At 29.5% G+C, this 21,376-nt stretch overlaps 1 long non-coding RNA gene across 1 annotated transcript; it reads right to left on the bottom strand.

The window, feature by feature from the left end:
• Positions 1 to 18,193: 18,193 nt before the first annotated feature.
• Positions 18,194 to 20,298, bottom strand: LOC139425010 (uncharacterized). The gene is made up of 3 exons (XR_011636171.1): positions 19,760 to 20,298; positions 18,744 to 18,758; positions 18,194 to 18,241 (listed from the first exon to the last, which is right to left on the bottom strand). It is a non-coding gene; the product is annotated as an uncharacterized lncRNA (long non-coding RNA).
• Between the last annotated feature and the right edge of the window lie 1,078 nt (positions 20,299 to 21,376).

Raw genomic sequence — 21,376 nt, 5'->3', positions numbered from 1 at the left:
ACTCAAAGACACGAACTTGAAATGAATCTTGCGAGCTTTATCTTTATTTAAAATTGATGGCCATGTATTCACAAGAAATATTAATACTTGGCACATAACGAGAAAATAATTACTGCCGGACCCTTATTTTTATGGTCATCATAGCTTTTCAGCATAAATTTATTTTCACAGTCAGTGACTGGAATACTTTTTTACGGGCTCTAGCCGTAATACAGAGGAGAATTTCTTTTTCAAAGCTTGAATTTTTGAAGCTTTTTCTTTGAAAATTGCGCTAAAATATGGGCCATATAAATCAAACTTTTGTGATTAAAAATTAAATGCTTAAGTAACTGTTCAGGAAGGATACAAGTATATTTAAACTAAAAAAAATATTTTCATTCATCTCAAATGATTTCTAAAATATGACTTTTTAAAACTTCTTAAAATATATTAAATTTTATAAATAAAGAGTGGACAAAATTCGGTTACAAATGAAATAAATTAGAGGTGGTGCCAGATTGATGAAATCAAATGTGCAACTCATAAAAAACCTTTTTTTAGATAGAATACGTGATTTGGTTGTCCTGATTATTTCGTGTTTTTTTTTCTTTTTTTCTTTTTCTTCTTGTTTTTTTTTAAATAATTCTTGCTAGTTGCCTTAGAATTGAAAATGGAAACAGGTTGTCGAATGCAAGACTTAAATTGAAATGGTTTGCTTTAGACTTATTATGAGTATTTGAGAGATTTCCTGAATTGTGAAGTTGTGGGTAGTTGAATTAAATTTGTGGGTTGTTTTTATTGTTTATCGCCAAAATGCTACTGATTTCTCGACTCATAAACTAAACTCTTATTCTATTCTAACATTAATTTATTTATAACTGATTTTTGGCAACACACAAATTAGTAATGTGAGACGTCAGCTAAGTAATGATTACTACTTTTCTTCCTACTCATCATAACAGTAATAACGTCATTAAAAATTTTCTGATTTATCCTTTTATTTTTTCCAGAATTTTTTCAATATCCGTACAATATTGTATAGCCATATAGAGTATTATCTATATTGCAATGCCGATAGCTTTGTAACCCACAACGGGGTAATAATGTGCCGCATATACATTTTACAATGCGTCAGCTATATACTCAATCAGTAAAATATAAAATAATTAAATTCAAAAAAGAAATATTCTTATTAAAATTATATATCAAAATTTTTTAAACATTGTATTATCCTTTAATAACATGTTCATAAATAAGAATATATTTTAAAACAGAATTATAATTTTGCTTATTACTGTATTTGCACATCATTAGAAACAAAAGCAATAATAGTTTCCAATTGGGAACGTCATATAAATAAATTACAAGAAAAATCATCCTCAATTTGAATAATAGATTTATTTTAACTAAAATTTCATAAAGCAATAGGCAGAGGGAGTTTATAAAATATCTCTGCATATCTATTTGGTTTGTAAAAAAAATAAAATATGTTGAAGCATGTATTGTTTGAAAAAGAAATCAAATGCTATTTTAAAGACTAACAAACATTTGTTCAACTCTTTTTCTTGCAGATAAAGGCTGTTTTTCATTTATGTTACGATTCTTTACATCTCTTCGAATTAAAAATAAATTAAATACAATCCTTGTTGCGGATTTCTTCGTAATATTAACATAATTAAAAATAAATCTCATTAAGGAAATATTACTCTCAAATATTGGTTTTTAATAAGGCTTACGCTCGAAAATTAAAACTTTTATTTATATTCCAAGTGCTTTTCGAATTAATTAATGATTTAAGCTTTGTTAAATTTTGAAAATGGTTTATTTAAACAGTGTACAATCTTGAACACATAAAATTTTCCTTCAATTTAAATAAATGAATAAAAATTTAATGAAAATGCACAGCAGCCAATCTGTGTTTATTTTAGAAAAAGATTTAACATGTAAGTGCTCTAAATCCTAAATGTGGAATAAAAGNTTCAGAATTTAATTTCAACATTTGTGGTTTGATCCGCATAGGTAAAATCAAAACATTTACTCCATGGCAGGTGACATCATACCTGCTAACTTTTAATACTTCTCTTTTCCAGTGTCTGTAAAAGAAAAATTGAATTACATCTATAAGCAGAAGAAAACAAAAGCAAGAATGTACAATATCATGCAGATATATTTAAATTTAATTTATTTAAATGCAGTTGTGGTCAAAAGCATTTTCAACTAAATATATAAATGCAAAGAATAAATAGGAATCATGTATTTTACTACCTTAAATATTATAATAAAATATTTATTAGAATGTGTAAAAGTCACCTGCCACCATTGCACTACTTGGCTACGTTCCTTGATTCACAATGATTCGACGAAAAAATCTTCTCGTGACTCAATCAACTCAAAGACACGAACTGAAGAGGAATCTTAGGAGCTTTATCTTCATTTACAGTTGGTGCCATGTAATCACAAGAAATATTAATACTTGGCACATAACGAGAAAATAATTACTGCTTAACCCGTATTTTTATGGTCATCATAGCTTTTCAGCATAAACTTATCTTTACAGTCAGTGACTGGAATACTTTTTCACGGGCTCTAGCCGTAATACAGAGGTGAATTTTTTTTTCTGCGTTTTAATTTTTGAAGCTTTTTCTTGGAAGATTGTGCTAAAAGATGGGCCATATAAATCAAACTTTTGTGATTAAAAATTAGATGCTAAAGTAACTGTTCAGGACGGATACAAATATATTTAAACTAAAAAAAATATTTTCATTCATCTCAAATGATTTCTAAAATATGATTGTTTTAAAACTTTTAAAAATATATTAAATTTTTTAAATAAAGAGTGGTCAAAATTCGGTTACAAATGAAATAAATTAGAGGATGAAATAAATTAGAGAACTCATTAAACAATTTTTTAGATAGAATACGTGATTTGATATTCCTGATTATTTCGTGTTTTTTTTTCTTCTTGTTTTTTTAATAATTCTTGCTAGTTAAAAAGGAAGCAGGTTGTCGAATGCAAGACTTAAGTTGAAATGGTTTGCTTTTGACTTATTACGAATATTTGAGAGATTTCCTGAATTGCGAAGTTGTGGGTAGTTGAATTAAATTTGTGGGTAGTTTTTATTGTATATCGCCAAAATGCAACTGATTTCTCGACTCATAAAGTAAGCTCTTATTGTATACTAATATTAATTTATTTATAACTTATTTTTGGCAACACGCAAATTAGTAATGTGAGATGCCAGCTAAGTATTAATTACTACTTTTCTTCCTACACATCATAACAGTAATAGCGTCATTAAAAATGTTCTAATTCATCCTTTTATTTTTCCAGACTTTTTTCAATATCCATATTATAGCCATATACAATATCCGTAGTATAGTCATACACGATATTATCTTTATTGCAATGCCGATACCTTTGTAACCCCCAAGGGAATAATAATGCACCGCATATACATTTTACAATGCATCAGCTATACACACAATCAGTAAAATATAAAATAATTAATTTCAAGGAATAAGTATTCTTATTGAAATTATATATTAAAATTTGTAAATATAATAACATGTTCATAAATAAGAATATATTTTAAATCAGAATTCTAATTTTGATTGTTACTGTATTTGCACATTATTAGAAACAAAAGCAATAATAGTTTCCAATTGGGAACGTCACATAAATAAATTATAAAAAAATCATTCCCAATTTGAATGATCGGTTTATTTTAACTGAAATTTCAAAAGGTAATACGCAGAAGGAGTTTATAAAGTATTTCTGCATTTCTCTTCGGTTTGTAAAAAAAAATATGCTGAAGCAAGTATTGTTTGAAAAAGAAATCAAATACTATTTTAAAACTAACGAACATTTGTTCAACTATTTTTCTTGCAGATAAAGGCTGTTTTTCATTTATGTTATGATTCTTTACATCTCTTCGAATTAAAAATAAATTAAATGCAATCCTTGTTGCGGATTTCTTCGTAATATTAACATAATTAAAAATAAATCTCACTAAGGAAATATTACTCTCAAATATTGGTTTTTAATAAGACTTACGCTCGAAAATTAAAACTTTTATTTATATTCCAAGTGTTTTTCAAATTAATTAATGATTTAAGCTTTGTTAAATTTTGAAAATGGTTTATTTAAACAGTGTACAATCTTGAACACATAAAATTTTCCTTCAATTTAAATAAATGAATAAAAATTTAATGAAAATGCACAGCAGCCAATCTGTGTTTATTTTAGAAAAAGATTTAACATGTAAGTGCTCTAAATCCTAAATGTGGAATAAAATAATGCAGTTTATTTACTCAAACAAAGAAGCGGAGTTAATTAAGATTTGGTTTAACGGACATATAAACTGTGTAATATGGAATTTATATAATATTTCATTAATTAAAACACTGTGTTTTTATTGTAGCAGGTAGATATATTTGTATTCGAAAATTTATTTAATTTTAGTATTCCATATGATTCAAGGAAGGATGGAAAAATATGTATAGTTTATCAGAGACAACCAGAAAGGAGGTGCGGAATAAAGATATTCCAGATTATACAAGCATAATCATAAATCTCTGAATTTTTTTCAAAATAGGAATCAATTCATGTTGAGTCTAAAAACGAACTTAAGCTGAAGCTTGAGATAGCCTGCAAAGGCCTGCCTATGAAAGAAGCAATTGCTCACCATTGCTCCTTAGAAATCCATAGATGATTATTTACGTTATTTACGATGCTGACTCTAGTGACCCAAGGAAGCGTCTAATCCTCGTAATTTGTAGAACGTCTGAAACTTCAATATGAAGAGTTGAAAAAAGCAGATGTGGCTAAACTTTCATTCTTGAGTAAAAATGGAAACTATTGAGCAGTCGAAGTTCATTTAATCCCTTTAAGGCAACTTTCAAACTCTCTTAAAGAAAGCGAAATTTTGTTGGATGTCTGCACACATAAAACTTCCAGCCATGCGATCTTAAAAATTTTATAGATTTCGCTATTTCTCAAAAAGCTTCTGAAACGATGAAACCTGCGGTAAGATTAGGAACAAACAACTGATTTCCATAGTGCTACCATATTGTAAAGAGACAAATGCAAAGTTCAAGTTGAAGCATTAAATATACCACCATGTCCAGAGTAAGCACTGCAGCAGCTAGAATTTGCATCGAATCACTCATCAAGAGGAAAAATTACCTCGACTCTGTAGCTCATATCTCATCGTTTCTGATGCTCTACGAACAACCTTGAGCCATTCTGTTGAAAATATGTTTTAGTATTAGAAATTGTATGCGACTCTCTATCTCGTTTCCTAAATTTTGTGACGCATGACGAATAGCTCCGAGCCATATTTCTGTTAAATTCTTTCAGAATTAGAAAATGTCACGTGTTATAGGATTGCATTATTTAAAAATTTGTTTAAATGTTTTTAAATAAATTTTCAGCAAGAGGCATGACTCTTGCCCTTCCAAGTGAATGATACGCTTATGGATAGACGTGTGGCATCTTCTTTGCTTTCGGCTTGGAATTTTCTAGACGTCTTCATGTTTCGGTTCACCACCCTTCGTGATTTTGTTCTGAGCCTCTGTTCTCATGAGAAAGATACCTTGCTAAACACTTGTGTTGCTCTTGCGACAGTGACTTCGTTGGATTCTCTAGGTTGTCAAAACTTCCTGTCCAAACTCGTTTAAAATCTTAAGATTTTACTCCGAAACGGATCTCTAATTGGTTTAACTTATTAGCGAGCGAAGCGATCATAATATGCGAGCAAACCATATTAGATTGCAATGCACAAATTGGGGATCGGTGAGCGCTAGTGAACCGGGGGTGGAGCCCACAAATATTTTAAGGACAGTGCTCTAGAAATTAAGAAAACAATAATTTTCATAGAAAGCCATCAAATTTGTTTTCATTGTTCATATACAAAATTCTTTCCGCTGTATATCATCTTTAATGCATGCGATTCCCTAGCTATTACGTATTCTCCATAATTTAAAAAAAAAGAAATATCAGTAAAAAAGAATAAAATATTCCGCGGCAATTCATTCATGAATAATATATTCAAGCGTTATTTTCTAGATTAATCCTTTTTTCAAAGTTGTTAGCGTTTCAAAAAGAACAGGGAAAAAATAGATTTTAAAGCTAACTTTCCAACAGAGGAAAGTTTGCATTTAGTTAAGATTTTTTAGTTATATGCTTGAGTTATTATTGATGCCAAGAAAGTGAATACGTGAATAGATTTTCTAAAAAAATTATCCTCGTTTAACTTAATTTTAATAAATTATTAGTGGTTGTTAAATAAAAAACTTAAGTAATAGCTTTCCTATCCACGTTCGGTATTTAGTCTTAACTAATACTCGTTTAAGTAAATTAAGTTTTAAACATGCATAGATTTTGCTAGTTAGGTATGCGTTAATTTTTTTTAAAATACGTATTGTAAGTTAAACTTATTTCTGAATGATCAAAGAGGGAAATACAGATATTAATTTAGAAAGTAGATTCTTTCAAATAAATTCCTGAATATTTTTAAAATATATAGATAACCTTATTTTTCAGTTAAAGGCCGCACCATTTAGTTTTGGTTAAAATAACCTATTTCATTATTAAATTATTCACCTAAATAATATCTCAAATTTAATTAAATCTTGTGATTAATTAGTCTGTTAAGTAAAGCTTTTGATTTTCTACAAAGTAAAACGGTAATAGGTATTATTCAGCAAGTCTCCCGAAATTAATGCCGACGAATATTTTAGTCATGTGACAAAAAAATCAACTATGATTTATTATACAGTCATCAATTATGATTAATTATACAGTCTTATTATACAGTCATCAACTATGATTTATTATACAGTGTTCACTCATTAACTCCCATAATTGCTAGTCATCATTATTTCATCTTTAAAATTCAGTATTTTTTACCTAGAAACATGTCATTTTGCTTTCAAAATACATATAAAATTATTGAAGTTTTATAAAAAACATTTCTCAATACTTTCTCAAGAATGTATGAAATTGGTTTTTGAACTTCGATTATTTAGAGGAAATCAGGTGAATAATGCAGAATTCCGTCGGTTTAAAATAAGAAATTAACTATTTAACACACAAAAAGCAGCAAAAATTTATGAAATTGGCTCTGCAGCGCATTTTAGCATCGCATTACAAGAGTTACATATTTAGTAGAAATAAATAAATTTTGCAAATATTCTATATTTTAAAAATAAAATTCAGGAGTCAAAGTTGTCCCACTTTCCTGCGTCTCTTTTTCCAAGAAGATGACCCCTTGAATAAAAATATTAACTGTATCAATAATACGGAAAACAACAAGAAATTGATATAAGTTGTTATTTGTTATTATTGAAAATTATATATATTTAAATTATTAGCAGCTATTTATGCTTATGTGGCTTTAATTTTGCATTTTAAATAATTATATAACGTATCTTAAAAACGACTAAGATTTAAAAAAGCAAGGAAGCAAAATATACCAAAAACGGCGGAAAATTAAAAAAAAAATTTATCCCTTTTTTTAAGTTTCTCAACTAATTTTTTGTTCGTTAAAGTATATCAAGGATATATACCGTTAATTTTGAAATTGAAATATGTCAAAATGGACTCACTCAAACCCAGTGGTGTTTTAGCTCAAGGAGAGTCATGGCATACTGTTCTCATCCCAGTATTCTTGATCTTGGGCTCTGGGGTGCAGTTTTAATCATTTATAATTAATTAGTTTTGGCCGGGATAGCCTGGTTGGTGGGGCACCAACCTGTACCAACCAAATATTGTAATCGTTTCAGAATACTGAGAGAAAAAAATGATTTTCGAAATTTTTTTACTACCATGTACCACTATTTTTATGTAATTAATCGCAAATGAAAACTTGATTTTGTATTGCTTTGACGGTTTACTATGTAAAAATACTTTTTCAAAACTTTTTTTTTTTACTTCCAATGGCCAAGGTTACAAAAGAAGCCAAATTATAACTCTAAATTCTACAAAACGAAAATGATTTCCTGATACAGTTTTTGTACATTTAATGATGAGGTTCTGCAGCAGCTCGCTTTGCTTTCTCATATTTAAAAACGATCCTTTTCTTGCCAATGAGCAGATGGCAGTATCAAAGTAAAAATTTATGCAATTAAAGAATAACTTTATTTTATTAATAAAGTTTACTTTATTAACGCTGATTTCTTTCAATTATATTTAAATCTAATCATTCTACGCTATTATTATTTAAAATTCTACTTTGATTTTTTTTTCCTTTTTTATATTTTTGTTGCTATCAAAATTCACAAAATTTCTTTCAATTTTTTTCAGCAGTAGAGATTATTTAGTAATAATGTGCAAAGATAATATCCAACATAGACTTGCAGTTTCAGATAGTTATGAAGTACTCAGTTATTTAATTGCATATACTGAACAGACATAATTCTGCATAAAGTTTCTTAGTGAAACAAACATACAATTTTAATAAGCAAACAAAACGTTCTTACATTTTGATAAATGTTAAACTGATATAAAATATATGAATAATAAAATGCGAAAAAAATAAAGTAATATACAACTATTTTATAGTGTGTTAAAGAAATATCACATTTCGTTTTAAGCATTTAACAGTGAAATACAAAGAAAGAATGCAAGAAGAATAGAGAATAGAAATGAGAACAGTTTGTAAGTAATTACACCGTGGAATAAATTCCTTTTTGTTTTCTGCTGCTTTAGATTTTTTTTTTACAGATTCTAGTTACTTTTGGATCGCTGAATCAAATCTGCAATGGATTTCTCCCCTTGATTCACAATTTTTTAATGACACCTTTAGTTTACTCTTTGTCAAAACGTTCATGTTTAAAAGCTTTATATGTAATGCAGGGTCCCGTAGATATGACAAAATCTTCAGGGAATTATATATCATCAAGAAAATAATTACTTAGGAAACCATGCCTGGAAATGACGTTGTACGTCACTAGGATCGCTTCCACATTTTGAAGTTTGTTCATGTGCCTCCGAACAGGTACTTTTACTTAACTAAACAATCTTAATTTTATGTTATCTTTTATATCATGTCAAAAATTAATAAAAGCTCAGCATTAACTGTCTTATCGTAATTTAATATTTTTTCGACAATGCCATGATAGTTAGTTTAACGGTTTGGCATGATTGTTAAGTTAATCGCCAAGTCATTAAATTACGATAAAATGGTAATACTAAACTTATTTGAATACAATTTTTAATATTATTTATTCAAAAGCATAAAATTAAGATAATTTATTTAAATACAAGTATCTGTCCAGAAGTCCATAAAGCAACAGTTCATAATAGCGAAGCGCGCTTATGGCGCATGATGACATTTACGGCCATGAGTTCCTAAGCAATATTTTTATTTCGAGGATGAGTCCTAACTCCCTTTGAATTTTTTCGCAACATTTACGCAATCCCTTGTTATATATAATATTTTTACATTCTGCTTTTCGTCAAAAATAGACGAAAAATATTATTTGAAAAAAAAAAAAAAAAACTAACTTAAGCGATGAAACATTAAATTTTAAATGTCTACATTAGAATCAATCGAACTAAAGTAATTTATAAATTGAAAAAAATCGTCATCTGGAGATATTAAATGTATAGCCGTTAAATAATGGCTTAATAAATAAATTTCATATAACTACTCTTATAAAGTTAATAAACTTTATGCTGATGACAGCCAAAGATAAATGCGTGTATTTTTTTTTGCATACACACACACATATATATATATATNAAATTTTAGGAAGTGGTAGTACACACCCAAGCAAACATTTTTTATCAAAGAATGCACGGTCGAAAACAAAACGCAAAGGAGCTGGCGCATTTGGAAAGTTGCTTCATGCAAACGAGAAAGCTCCATTCCTGTTGCGAGTTATTATTTGCATGTTATGGGAAGAAGAGCCTTTAGCTTGGTGGTCCTCTAGCTTGGCCACCACGCTCGCCAGATCTTTCATGTCTTGATTTCTTTCTGTGGGCGCAGCTGTAAACACTTATGTATAAGACTCCCATTGAATCTGCAGAAGAACTTGTCTCCAAGCTTTCGGCCGCTGCAGGGGAAGTTAGCGATATGCCTGGTGTGTTTCAGAATGTTCGCCAATCTTTTCTTCGCCTTTGTACTGCGTGCTTAGCCGCTGCCAGCCACTGTTTTGAATGCTTATTGTAATCACACGCCATTAAATTTGCTTTTATAACTTAACTTCATCGTTCTTTGTGTGTTTTTGCCTCACATAAGAACAAAACTTTTGTCTCCCTCTAACGGTTTTGGGTTTTGTTTTCGACCATGAACATATTTTAGCATGCAATGTAGCTTTTCTGAGAAGAAATAAAGTTACACTTTCGTTGAAGATTTTCCAAAATTGTGAAATATTAATTTATTTCTAAAACATCAATTATTATATAATTTAAAAAAAATATTTTTTAGAATATGAAATATTATAGAATGATGGATCTTATCTATAATTTATTTATATAAATGCTTTTTACTTTAACATTTTAGCTTTAAATAACTTTCTATTATTCTACCTTTAAATATTCACTTGAAATAAGAAATAACACTTCAATCCAAAAGCTCTCGCTCAGTTTTAACATAAAAATAATTAAATTTTCTTCCTGGATTTTATATATGATCTTAATCCGATTTAGCTAAGTTATATTTTTGACATTTCAGTATGCCTGTTGAAATATACGATTCAATAATGCTTGGTGTATAATTTATAATTTAATGCCTTTTTCATATGGAAGTAAAATTAATTTATGCATGCATTCAAAAGCTTTTTCCTTTCGGCAGGAAATACATTTTTGAAATATAATGTTAAAAATATTAACTTTTACGTTTAATTCAAAATTTAATCCTTACCGCAAACTTTATAGCGTTTCATATTTAATCTAGAGAGTCAAACTTGTTATCGTTCTTAAATAAGAAATAAGACTTAAAAATATGAGAACTCCTTTTTTGTATTTCATATTTATAGCTTTTAAAATAGAAATGCGGAAGCGAAATTGTTTTAACTTACATTTATCGTTATCTTTAGAAAGGGAGAATATTTTGATATATTTGTTTGAAAGCTAGGATTTAAATTTTATCAGATTTTCGGTTTTTATTTGTAATGGAGTCAAATCTGAATTGCTATTTAGGCGAGTTATTTCTATGTAACTATTAAATTTTATAAAGCATTGAAAGATTATGAAAATATTTTTAGGAACTCAATTGATTGTCACTCAGTTCACTAAGAAAAAAATATATAGTTGAAACTTAAAGATGATGGTAAAATTTATTGTATCTGGCTCCATGGAAACAATTAAAAAAACTCTCTAATTTTTATCATAGCGCTACAGTAATGCGCTAAAATTAACAATGCTATCCTTATTAATAATCCTTGTTTACTTTTAAATTTCTTTGAAATGTTTTGAAGGATTTTATAATGCATAATTTCTATCCCTTCCGATTCTGTTAAGCCTAGTTCAAATTCGTCTTAACGTTCTATCTCTGCTACTTGTATGCTTGATTATCAACCTCATTTAATTTTAAGAATTAGTGTATGTATGCATTCTAAATTAATGATTCTGGCTTTTTATTAGAATGTGAAAAAAAATTAATTCTCAACCTCATTTAATTTTAAAAATTAATGTATGTATGCATTTTAAATTAATGATTCTTGCCTTAGATTGTAACGTAAAAAAAAAACTCTTATCTCATTGTTATTATTTATTTTAGTGTTACTGAATTAAAACATGATGGTGGTTACCTTATACCAAATAGTGTAACAGAATATTCTCCAGGTGCAGTTTAGAAAGAAATTCAAGATTTATCTTTGTAAAATATTTGAAACCATTTTTGGCATTGATATACATTAATTTTATTTTACAGTGTATAACGAAACACATTGTAACATTTCATAACAATTATTTCTGTTTTTGTTGAATAGTTTGCATCGAGAGAGACAAAAACCAACTTTCACCTCCCTGTCATCGATTGTAAGCAACATGAACTATTGACTCGTTGATGTCGTTTGATTTTTCTAAAATTGGCAAAAATAATTTATGAAGTGAGTAAATGCATTCTGTACCGTTACCCTTCAAACTTTGGCAAGGCTGTGATCTTTTAATTCAATTTTGGTAACAGTTACCCAGGTTCAAAAATAGACAAATAACTAATGAATTACATGAAACATTTAACAATTAAAATGAAATTTTATTATAACTATAAATTTTCAACAGACACAACTTCAATCATTTCCAGATGCCTTCATGTGCACTAAAATTTCCAATTTATGCACTTTTAAATTTCCAAATGGTTATACTCAAGATAAAACTTTTCGATAAAAAGCACTTTTAAATTTCATATGTATAACATTCAATTAATTCACACTAAAAGAGACATTTACGAAATAAAAACACTAGCTCATTCTAAATTTACAAAAACATTTAAACTTTAGGTCATTATATTCCTACAATAGATAATTAAAATTAAATATCCAAGGCTCATCTTAAAATAGGTATCTTAAGACCTGATAGAAATAATTTAAAATACGGAATAAAATGCTCTTCTAAAAAGTTATTAAAAAAGGTAAGAAATTAGAGTTTATAAATACAAAAGGAACTTGCAGATCACCTTCTGGAACGCCCATCGGGCTTGCAGCTAGACTTGTGGACTAGGAGAACTTCGACTTTCCGACCACCATTCAGTTCTTTAGAAACATTCGATTTTCTGCAGAGGAACGCTCAATTCTTACCAACCGTCTTGAACTTAGCGACATTCAGTCTATCACTTCCAGTCAACTATTCTGAGGCTTCAGATCAACTTTCTTCCAGACAACAGCTCATCCGACCAATGTTGCGTACTTAGTCGCGGCATCCAGAGACTCTTTCCAAACACCAACCTTTCAGCATTTCAGCCTAGATCAACTCACTCCGAGACTCCAGCTATATCTAAACTCATTCTCGATGATACCGGCTCAGAACACACTTCTAGCAGCCATGATAGATCCTGTCAGCGGTGATGTTTCAACCCAACATTCCATTGGGCACGATCCGCACTCCCGTCGTACTGCTTTTTCAGCCTCTCTTCACGCCTCTTATACTTTTTTCATCAAGGCGAAATAATCCANTCCTCTGTGTTTTAAGGACATTAATTATATCAATAAAACATTTCTCAGTTTCTGAAAACTAAATTCTTATGTCAAAATTAAGAATTTGAAGACTCCTAATAAATTGAATCGGCACAATTAAATATAAATTTCTCCGCGCCTCACAGTGATCATAAGCTATGGTTCCTAGTAGATCACCGAAGTCCATCATCACTGGTGCGGGTCAGCGAGAGAGAGGAGAGGGGTAAACATTTCGATCAGCCTGCAAATGGAGCAAGGGTGCGAACAGTACCGTAAAGTGTACATCATTTGCGCGTCCATCGGGCTACCAAAGCAGTGAAACCATATCCTCTTCAAAGGATCGAATTTGCCTTATCTTCAGGATTGTTCCCCAGACTGTCTCCAATAGCTCATTGCGCAGGACTAGCATGATGTAAATAAAGTTACAAAACTAATACTGTTTTTTTATCTTCCTAATAATGACGCCTTTTATAAAGAATAAGAACTATTGCATTATCAATACCCACTTGTGTGAGCAATATAAGTTTTGTAACTTACTTAACAAATTCAAAACTATCACAAGCAGTTTAGTTGAAAAATAATACCCGTTCTAGTTTTTTTCTCTTTGTTTTTATTTCAACTTAATTCTCATCAAACGTATTCTGACAAAGAAACGACGATAATACGAAAACTTCTGAATCCAACCACTTTGGTCTTACGTATCATGTCAAATAATTTGCAGACAAAGTATTTATTTTTGACACTAAGAACACTTCTTATCGGGATTTTAAAAGAAACATTTTGGAAAAAGGCACTTATTTTTAAAAGATGGATTTCAGTTAAGAAGGATTCGTTTATTTTAACAATGCATTATTTTTCTCCTCTATATATTTCTTACTTGATCAATAATTTTTTTTCTGGGTGGGGGGGGAGAGTAGTGGTTGAAATAACCACTTTTTATGCTATGATAGTCATCAGTGCTTTAAAGTCATATTAGTTATGTTGATTAAACATTTCGCATTTTCTCAAAACTAAGTTCATGTGAAAGAAATTAAGAACACTTTGAAGAAACCTAATAAATTGACACGGAGCAATTAAATATAAATTTCTCATATCTTCATGCTTCACAGTTTACTGATCATAAGCTACGGTTAACAGTAGATCCCTGAAGTCTATCATCACTGATTGCTGCCAGTGATCGGAGGGAGGAAAACTATTTCGACCAGACTGCAAATGGATCAAAGATACCAGCAGCAATCATTGTCAAGCAGTTTTGCTGTAAAGTGCGCAATATTGCTCATATAGGGTCACTGGGCATTGGGAGCCATCCCCTCTTCAGAGGTTCAAAATTGTGATTGTATGCCTTTGCATCAACTTCAGAGATGTACGCCAGAACGTCACCAATGGCCCGTTGCGCAGTTATGACATGAATAAAGAACCACAACTACTACTATTTTAAATATTCATAATAACGGCACCTTTCATAACGAATAAAAACTATTGTAGTACCAATACCCACTCGTGTAAGCAATGTAACTTTTGTATGTATGTACATGTTGCAATCAGTTAAAAAAACTATATCAAGCGAGTTGTGAAGGCAGTAATAATTTTATAAATGGTGTTTTGCTCTAGGAAGCGCTGCAGGTATTTTGCTGTCCATATTCTCGAGTAACTGCATCCGGTGTATTTTGAGGATACTTGGCTCAACGTGTATTCAATGAGTATGTTTTTGGCTCTGAGTGATAATTTGTAAAATAATCTTAGTGTTTCTGAGTAATGCTAAAACTAACGTATGTGCGGTATGCTACTTGCAACAAGAACAAAAAAGAAAAGGACAATTGAGGACTGCCGCAAAAGGAGACTCTTTCTAAATCCAGCCACTCTGTCTCATTTGTTTTAACAATATATCTATAAATAAATGTAACAAATTTTCACTTCAAACTCATCACAACTACTGAACAACATCAATAAGGTATGGAGCCTTATATCGTTATCAGTTTTCGCTTATATTTGTGACGAAAACAGTATCCATACTGACACTGTTTCCGGTCTGCTGCATCCGCCTGAAAAACGGTTTTGTCAGTACGACAACCACTATCCACGCGGTTGAAAATGCTTTCTATTAAGCAAAGTAAATTTTCGTAGCTGAAATATAGATTATATTTCAAAAGGTATTTGAATCCCCTTTAAGAGCACTTTGCAACGTCCAACTCCATCTGTTGTCAACTTTTGTATCTAAATTTCAGAATTTCTGCGAAAACCTCATTTTTTTTATCTATTTAACAAACATTAAATCAAAAACGTGATGTCAATGTGATTGAAAAGTTAAGGGAAAACATTTAAATATAACATTGAATTTGAGGTTTATTATTTTGAACGAAATATACCCAAATATAAGGAAAGGCAACACAAAGAAGAATTCATTTTTTTAATTCCAAAAATACATGTACATGTTCTGCGTTTCACTGCTTTATCCGAAATATCTGGAAAAAAGTAAAAAGCATGTATTTAATGCATTTATTACTATTTTTTTAATTTTAAGTAAAAAATTTATTATTCTTCCTTCATAACTATTTAAATTTTCTCACATGAAAAGAGTCTTGAAGGTAATTATTTGATTTTTTAATGATATTAGCCTTGTATGTCATATCGTTATCTAAAATGTTTCAAGCGACATAAGGTATTGACTCTATATAAATTGAGCTTACAGTCTCTACATTTTTTTTAACATTTTACTGTAAATCATACAGGGAAAATAGTTTGCAATAAATTTTAATCTAGCGTCATGATAGTTTTCACTTTATTCTGCTTACAAATCACGGCTATTTTTAAGTAATTTTTACTGTTTTAAAACCATCCGAATTATGTAATGTAATTATTTCGGATGAAGATCGTTAACTATGAGCATACGTCCCCTGAATTACAGGTCATAGGTATTTGCGTGACAAGCTATAAGCTGTTTTAGCTCAGCTAGGTAAACATGCGTGGAGGTGAAGGCATTACTCATTCTCTACGTAACCCGAAAGAAGAAATAAATAATTGCTTGAGAATAAGATTCTGTATGGTTATTGGGTAAGTGGCATGTTGTAGTTTGTGGCTCGTCCAATCTATCGGTGAGTGAGATATTCATCAAGCTCACATGTATGCTGCTTTGCGTAACGGTACTCCATCCAGAACTGAAGATTGAGTCTGTCAATATCGTCCTCAACTGTTGCATCAATGAAAGGGTTAGCCTAGCCCAAAAAAGCAACTCCCGTTGCAGTTTGCTTCTGTAAAGAGAATGGGGCGAACATTTTCTTTCTCTTCCCTTTGCAGAACACATTTACTTTTGAGTAATTTTGCACCTATCACTCTTTGAATTTGGGATTCTTTGCTACACGAAAGTGAAATCTTGCTTGTTTACCTTTCCACCAACGTAGAATGGTGCGTAATCGGGAAAAACTAAGTGAAACAGACGTAAAGGCTGTTGGCTGCGACAGCTGAGATAGCACGAAAAGCCGAGGTAGAAGGATCGAGTATTGGATTGGAGACCGAAGGTACGAGGACGAACCGGAATAGTTCCTGCGCGGATGAATACCGGTGGAGGAGCACAACCGGCGGCCAAGGCAGGAAGTGAAGAGGCTGATGTCCAGTTCTTAAGGAAATGACAATTTGCTTTCGAGAGGGTTGTTGTGCAGCATCCGAAACTTCGTACCGATATTCCATTTCTACCCGGTGACGCCCACCTGCAGTATGAGATGTTTACAATCGAAAGTTTAAGTTTTAATTGTTCTTTTAATAGCAACTTTTAAATGTTTTTTAACGAATAACCTGTTAATTGGAGTTTGTGAGTTTCTTGATGGCTTGTTATCTTTTACTATTAAAGAGGATGCTTCATTGCCATATTGTTTCATTTGAAGTCTTACATTCCCATCACCGAAACTTATACAATAGATAACTAACGATATACTCAGACTCAGAAACCTTAAGATGTGCTTGGCGGAAATGGGTTACCGGCTCGATATGTGTCATGTGACTAAGGGGNTATATATATATAAAGGGAACCGATCGAAAATGTTAAAAAAAGCAAAATTATGAGTAACAATGATTTTCATTCATTTTTTGTATAGTATATCAGCATTTATTTACGAAACTAATTAGGTAAATCTGAACTCAGAACCATTAAAATTGAATCTCATTTCGATCTCCCTTATGTTTAAACTATATTAAAGAGGGTGTGATTTTTTAGGTGAAAATTCACTCGATAAATATTTCGCAAATTTTTGATATAACTTGATCCGAAGACTCGAAGTTAGGAGGGTAAACTTAGTTTACGTAAGAAATATCTTTCAGGATGAAAATTATTCAAATACGAAAATAATAATTTCACGAAGTTTTCATAAAAAGCTGCAAACTCAAATCAATTTTCTTAGACTTAAATTTATAAACAATGATTAATTAAAATGGTCGAGAATATTCCATAGTGAAAATAATTGATATTTTTACATTATTTCGATGCAAAGGGGAGAATTTGACGATGGTTTCCATGAACTCTGACTTACATAAAGAAGCATTCCTATGAATGAGAGCATTCCATAGTGAAAATAATAATAGTATTGCGAAGTCACTAGATAAAAAAACCTAACTCAAGGCTTATAATGTAAGCTTAAGTTTACCTTTTAACAAAATATCAAAATACATATATAGAAGTATTCAATCGAAAAAATTGTGAGTTTCCAATTCACAAAGGTAAACTGACTGGAGGATTGCGTAAACTTAGATTTACATAATAAAGACCATTAAAAATACCTTCCATTTCTAAGATAGATAAGAATATTTATAAGAGAACATTTTTATTAATATTTTCTCTAGTTTTAAATATAAAGGTTAAGCTATGTTAACCTTTACATAAGTTTATTATGTAAAGGTAAAATACCTATCTTTACAGAATTAAGTCCCTTAAAATGCCTTGCATTCTTAAGATGGATAAAAATATTTATTAGAGAAAATGGTTAATAATAATTTCTTTAATTTTAAACATAAAGATTAAGATTCCATGTAAATAGTTAAAACAACGATAGATGCGCGTTTTACTGCAATTTTTTTCATACGTAATCAAAGTTATTGTATTGCGTACCAGTTTGATAGTCCAAACCAGCGTCTTCTAATTCGTCTATCACTCCAGCTAAAAAAAAAGAGCAATTTAAATCAAATGTTAATTAGTTTAGAGTGTTTACTAATATAATATTTAACTCTTGCTAACTAAAATATTCTTTTTTAAATTCACTTAACTAAGGAAATATTAACATTTTTTAAGTAAATGTTTTATATTAAAACATTTCAAAAAAGTTCAAATGCTCGTAAGTAAGACTTTTTCCTCCTTGCGTTGGAACATTACTGATTAATTTTTAAAATTATGCTTACATAAATCATAATTAAAATCTACTGAAAAAAATAACTTATTTAAATCGAAATATATCTTTAGACAGATTTTCGATTTAAAATTACCAAAATATAACACTAATTAAATTTAAAATAACAGAAATTTTGTCTTTTCTTTCGAATAAAATATTTATTAGTGAAATATTTATTTTGAGTGAAATATTTTTGCGTATGCTAGAAGAAGACGTGATTTAATGATATAAAAATAACGAAAAAAGCAATATGAACTCAAATGTTTTACATACCATTAGCAAACGTAGCTATAAAGAAAGAAGTTTTCATTAATTAGCTATGCCCACTTTATTTAAAACTTATACTTTTAACTTAAACTTTTATAAAACTTCATAACTCGAATATGTTCTTGAATATTCACCCAAGTAACATTTTTCAAAAGTTTTACAAAAGTGCTTTACTCACAGTTCAACAAATTAAGTAACTCAACTTTTTCCCGTTACTAACATATCTAAATTCAGTACTATCGATGAAATTAAACAAATACACAGACGAAAAGTGCTTCTATTTTATAGTTTAGTGAATGATGAATTGAATGATTATAAACAGAGGGAATTTCCTCATTTATTTTTTAATTTCTATCAATAAATAGAATAGTAATAATTTTTATTTGCCTCATTCTATTCCTGCAAAAATTTTCATGCTTAATTTTCCTTGCCAACATGCATTAAACAGACATTTCGAGTAAACAAGGGAAATAATATAAAAAAGATCTCAAACATACTAGAAAAAAATATGTCGTAGACTTGATTTCATGAAACATACACGAATTCTATCAAAAGATTCCTAAAACTAAATAGCAAAAGTATTAAACTTTTAATTGAGTTTTTGAGCATTTAAGAAAAATATTAGATCCTCATGCAATTCTGTTATAAAAATTGAAGACTTCAATTGTAAAAAGGGATAAAGGCAAATAGTGTTATTAAAAGGAAATAGAACTTCAGTTCCGTTTAATTTTTAACAAGAAACTCCGCAGTTTGAAATTCGTAATAGTAAATATCTTTTATGTGGAAATAGAAATACTATTCACAAATATATGGTTTAACACTTCTTATATTTGTTTTTTTTTTCGAAACCTCTTAACATCTGTTGGTATTTTGTGCTAGAAAAATTGATTTATTCAAATACAATAGGTTTATTGGACTGAATTACAAATCTTTCCACCTAAATTTAAGCTTAATGCAAACAACATGTATTAAAGTAATAAACCGAAATGCATTGAAATAGTAAATAAATGTATAATTATTACCTGAAATAGCTAACGCAGCAATAATGAAGAACAAGAAGATAGCAATTCGTGAGTTCATCTTGAAGTGGTGAATTGAAGTCAGTAAGAAAGTTTGAAATCAAGCGGGACAGTGCTAACTTTAATTTGATCTCTCTTATTTTTATATCTTAGATGTCAAACTGATTTTTCCAAGTAAATATATATTTTTTTCAGTTGTAAATAAGATAAATATTGATCAATTATAAACTGTTCAAGCGAAGACTGATTACTTCCAGGTTAATTTGATATAAATCGTTTGCACATACGTTATGAGAGGAGCATTTATGTGTTGTACTGTCAATAAAATGTTAGTCAATTAGACGAAACAATTAATTTGTAAGAATGTTGGGATCTTCAACATTAAAGTAGGGATATATTTTGTCATAAAAGCTACAATATGGGCAACAAAATAATAATAAAAAACTTTAGATGCTTATCGTAAGAAATTATTTTGAAATGATATTAAAAAAAACACAATTATTTCTACCTAAAGTGCTTTTTTATCGATGTTTTGTTGATTTATCGTAAAGCATAAGCGGTGTAGTTTTTTTTTGATTTCAGAAATACCTCGCAGGTATTGATAGTTTTTTTTCGTTTGAGATGGAATCTAAAGTAAATGCATTTGATGTCAAACAGGTGCTTCTTTCAGTGAAGAAAATTTGCAAAAAAACTTGGATACTAATAATTTACCTGTACTTATTATTTTATAATAATAATTCCAGTCAACACAATATTTTATTTCTCAGCTTCATATATTTATAAAAAAATAATACAATAATCATACATGAAGCAATGTAACTATAACTTAGAAGGGAAAACACTTTATGCATAAATTATCCAATAAATGTAAGAAAATAACATAAATTGGATCAACAATATTCTAAACACATTTTTAAAAAAAATATTTTAAATATATGACACCTGTCGGGACTTCGGACGTAAAGTTCGATACAAGAGGTCAACACATTTTATAATTTTTATTAAAGCAAACATTCCTTATTTATTCATAAATGTTTGAAAACGTTAATGAATTAATAATAAAATATGTAAGACTTATTCTCAAGATACATAACAAACTGAGAGAAGAAAAACAAAATTATTTAGGGTATCCTATTTTGTTTCTATTTGCGCACTGAACAACCATGCATTTAGCTACATTATATTTATATGTTGAAGCTGGAAATGTTGTGTGCTATTTAGTAATGGAATAAAAAAAATAATATATATTTTTTTAAATCTTTTATATTATCTCTACATAAATAAAGCTGGCAACAATTATTTGTTTATTATCCAACATCATTGTAATTGTGTTGCTGTGCATTAACTTAATGCAACAGAAGTATTAAAATTAATATACTCTTTTTTGCAATTTTCCTTTACAGGGTTGAAGGGATTGTTATTTTTAGAAAATTTAATAGTTAAGTTAAAAATATTGTGTATCCTACGACTTCGTTAGGAAAATTTATTAAAATATCATTGACAATTCACTGCTTCACAAGGGAACTGAAAATAGAAAAAGAAATGATAAAAATTTAACGATTCAACACTTTAGGCTATTATTTTCAAGCTGTTTTTTTAACATGAAATTGACATGTCTTA

The sequence above is a fragment of the Parasteatoda tepidariorum genome, chromosome 1, assembly GCF_043381705.1.
Source record: "Parasteatoda tepidariorum isolate YZ-2023 chromosome 1, CAS_Ptep_4.0, whole genome shotgun sequence".
NCBI lineage: Eukaryota > Metazoa > Arthropoda > Arachnida > Araneae > Theridiidae > Parasteatoda > Parasteatoda tepidariorum.
Note: the sequence above shows the minus strand (reverse complement) of the source record. Positions and strands in the feature narration are given on the sequence as shown.